Here is a 4,172-nt window from a genome sequence, read left to right as displayed (position 1 = left end):
GAGGACTCAGATGAGGCCACGGGTGTCTGCAGCCATATGGAGTCTGGCAGATGCAGGCGGTGACATGGGGAGTTGTCGACATCCCAGCTAAGTCAGCTGAGAACAGAAAGCCAGTGAGACAGGCAACCCCAACTCACAGGGCGGCTGGGGGGCTGGGGCGAGGCATGGCGAGTACACCTGACTGATCCCAGCACAACTCACAGGGCGGCTGGAGGGTTATCCCAGCCCAACTCTAGGACAGCTGGAGGGCTGGGGAAAGGCATGCTGACCAATCCCAGCCCTGGACAGACAGGCATGGAGAGGGCTGTGAGGGAGGCAGACAGAGGAACACCCACGCCTCCAACTGCACTGTCCCTCACCCCCATGTTCTACGGGTGCCTCCTACTGTGGGCTCCACAGAGGCAGAGGATGAGGGAGCCCACTGATACGCCCCTGTCAGGCAGCCTCCCTGAGCGAGCAGGAGCAGGTCAGGGGTGAGTGTGGAAGGATGACAGCCCAGGGCATCCTAGGCCCCCGGGGCAAGGGCGAGTTCCCTGTACTTCCTGACCTCTGCCTCATTTGCAGATACACATGCTCCTGACCTGGAGTCATCTCAACTCCTGTCCTCCATTCCCCAGGTCACAAGTCACCAGGTTCCATTCCCCTTCCCCTCCACATATCTCAGAGCTGTCACAGACTCTCCATGCCCCATTTCAGGGGTCTCGGCCCAGGTCTTGTCATGCCTTATCTGGACCAAGAGCAATGGTCTGCAACCAGCTCCACCCAGGTACCCCCTGCCCCGCCCATGTCCCCCACGGTTGCACCATGCCTGCTTGCACCTGCCCTCTCTCTTCGCTGCAGAGGCAGGGCTGAACCCTAGGCCTGCTCTCAGGGCCCCACCTCCTGCTCATCCTCCATGTGGCCCAAGCCCTCTATGGCTGTATGCCTCTTGCCCACATCTTCCATGTTGACGTTGCCTGGGACTGGAGGATGTATCAGCATATGGGTCCTCGGGCCAGGTTAAAAACGGTGTGTGAGGCCAGGTGCGGCGGCTCATGCCTATAATCCCAGCACTTTGGGAGGCTGAGGTGGGTGGATCACCTAAGGTCAGGAGCTTAAGACCAGCTTGGCCAACATGGTGAAACCCCATCTCTACTAAAAATACAAAAATTAGCCAGGTGTGGTGTCACGTGCCTATAATCCCAGCTACTCGGGAGGCTAAGGCAGGAGAATCGCTTGAGCCTGGGAGGTGGAGGCTGCAGTGAACCTAGATCGTACCATTGCACTCCAGCCTGGGCCACTGAGAGAGAATCTGTCTCAAAAAACAAACAAACCCGATGCGTGAGTCCAGCTTTGCCACTCAGCTTCTTCATGTTCATTTCCTTCATTCACTCATTCATTCAATCAACAAAGCTTTATCTGTGCCAGGTTCTGCCCTGAGGCTCTGCAGGCCCAGCTGCAGAACAAGCCCACCCTCTGCCTTTACAGGGTCTACAGGAGTCAGTGCATGCAGTGTGCTTAGCATAGGGCCTGCTGGAGGGATGTTTACTACTATTATTAATGACTGATACCCGGGGCTAGTGATCCGGCATTTCCTGCCAAGAGCTCCAGCCCTCCTCAGCCTCACCAGGGACATTGACAGGTCTGACCCCCTGCAGCCTACAGGCAAGAATGCTTTTGTCTTTTCCTGTTACTTCCTAGTTCCGGAAAAGGGACTGGGGTTCAGACGGTGGGGTGGGCTGGACTGAAGGAGCCCAGGACCAGAGTCTATCCTGCAAGGGAACTGCTCCCAAGACTGAGCCACACCCACCCCTACTCCCGGAGGGGTCCCCATCTTGCCTCTTAGAAGATAGAAGGAGCAGAGTTGAGGCTAAGGGGTGCTGCCCCCTCATACCAGAAATCAGGACAGAACCACGGCAGGGTGCCAAGTTGGGGCTCAGCCCCCACACTTCCTCCTGAGCAGGAGAGAGCGGGTCCTAGGCAAAGGCCGAGCCCCTGGTCTTGCTGAGCAGCCATGGGTGTGAATTAAATGTCTGGTACGGCCCCAGCCGGCAAGCGGGCCCCACGCAGGCTTCCATCCTCCCTTTATCATCTGCAGCAAAGCGTTTACAGTCAATAAGCTGGCTAATTAATTCTCTTCAAAGACCTCTCAATTATTCACCCTGGGCTACAGAGAGAACAATTAGAGCATCTCGTCGCTCGCTCTGGCTACAGAGTGAGGCTGGGCCTGGGCCACGGAGCCCCCTGGGCCCCTGCAGCCTCGGGTGTCCCCAGGGGCCCCTCTCCCAGGCAGAGGCAGCAGGACAGAACCTTCTAGGGGGGATCCTCTTCCCCAAGCTTGGAAGCAGCTCAGATCATTATCCCCACTGCTCAGGGGGAGGACACGGAGACCCTGAGCAGGCAGCGACTTCTGGAGTTCAACAGCCCCCTGGGGCAGACCCGTGGATGCAGAGCCGGGCTCCAGGTGCCGGCAGCAGGGCCACAGGGACCTGGGGCTGAGCCCTCTCTGCCTGCAGGAAAAAGGTTTGTGCTGGGAGGGGAGGGGAGGAAGAGGGGAGCAGCTAACAGGGTAGCAGCTGCAGCCAAGCCGGGAAGGGTCTCGTGTCCCAGCGACTGCAGCAGGGGTCACTCTAGAAGGGGTGAAGTCCCAGAGCAGCCCTCAGGTTCCAAGAGGAGCTGCACTGTGGGCCCCAGCTAGGACTCCTCTATGCCAAGGGGGCCCCTAGGTCAGAGCTAGCTTCACTGCTCCGCTCCAACTTCCTGGAGTTGCTCAAGTCACTCACTGGGGCCTTCAAGGACAGGGCAGCTGGTTGTGCCCCCGGTCCACCCTCTCCTCTCCAGCCTGGGGCCCGCTTTGCCAGCTCTCGTTCCTGTCTCCCCCAAACAACAGACACCAGCATGCGCAGAGTTAACTCCCCGAGGCTCCAAGACCGCGCAGAGTGGGGGGTGGGGGGCCGGGCGTGCCTGTCGGGAAGTATGGATTTCTGCAGTGGTTTTACTGGAAAAGCTGTAGCTGAAGGTGGGAGGGGGTCACCATGGCAACTTCTGGCTGTGGGAACAGGTTGGCTAGTGGGAACCCATTGTTCCAGGGGCCCAAGGGGGCCCAGCAGGCCCTGAGGGACCCCACATTTGCCTCCCAGGGGTCTTCACCCACTCCGAGAGCTACGGAGACCCTCCTCAATCTGGAATTACCAACCTCCCCGCCTCCCTTCCTGTCCTCCCTCCTGTAACATCTCCCCAGGGCTGGGCCCCTCACTCAGCCGCCCCGCCCCCCCACTGAAGTGCCCCTTGCACCCGAGCTGTTAATCGAAGCACCAATTACCCGGCGGAGGCCCAGGAGCTCCAGGGAATCTCCCTCTTGGAAGAGCTTTTCATGTGGAGCGAGCCTGGCTTCAAAGCCTGGGGTGAATTCAGGGGATGCCATAATTGAAGCTCCCGACCCCAACACAACCCACCAGAGGGAGCCCGGGATTCCGGCGGCGGGCGGTGGGCGGGGTGGGCAAGAGCTCACCCCAACCCCACCCCAACAGGGAAGATTCCAAACAAAGCAACAAATTCTAGGAAGTCCTCCCCACCCCACCACAAACCTGCACAGCCCTCCCTGCAAGGGAAATCAGGGTAAGGGGAGGCGGCCCGGAAGGGACAGGGGGCTCCCAGGTGCCCCTCCAAATCCCAATGCCCCCCTGCCTGCTCTCTGCCCAGGAAGGCTCCTTGGTAGCTGGGATCAGCCCTGCCCAGCGTCCCATGCCAGTGCAAGTGCGCTGCACTAAACCTCCCATGGGGACCCTCTGCGACGCCTTGCTGAAGCCCTCGCAGCTGACTCAGCCCCGGCCCCGGAGCGCCTACTGGGTGCAGGATGCACGGGATCGGCGATCAGGCCAAGGGAACACGGGGCACATGAAAGCAGACACAGCTGGCTCCTAGGCCCTCCAGGCTCAGGTTCCTCCCTGGTCCTGCAGGGCTCCGGGCTGGCCTTGGAGCCCTCCTGCAAACCAGGGAGGCACAGAGTGGGGGGCTGGGAGGGCCCCGGAGGATGTGTGTGTGTGTGTGGCCCGAAGGCACTTCCAGGAATCTCCAGTGGCACTGCCCAAAAGGCCCTGGCCAAGCAGGGATGGCTGCGGGGGAGTGAGGGGGGATGGCGGCGGGGGGGTGGGGTGAAGAGAGCCACGCCCCCTGCTTTTGTTCCTTTCTCT

The 4,172-nt window shown here is 60.4% G+C and overlaps 1 pseudogene; it reads left to right on the top strand.

Annotated features, from left to right (window-relative positions):
* Positions 1-424: 424 nt before the first annotated feature.
* Positions 425-3,903, top strand: LOC105529493 (annotated as a pseudogene).
* Positions 3,904-4,172: the final 269 nt, after the last annotated feature.

Source organism: Mandrillus leucophaeus, unplaced genomic scaffold, assembly GCF_000951045.1.
Source record: "Mandrillus leucophaeus isolate KB7577 unplaced genomic scaffold, Mleu.le_1.0 Scaffold1, whole genome shotgun sequence".
Classification (NCBI taxonomy): Eukaryota; Metazoa; Chordata; class Mammalia; order Primates; family Cercopithecidae; genus Mandrillus; species Mandrillus leucophaeus.
This window is presented reverse-complemented; position numbering and strand designations above follow the sequence as displayed.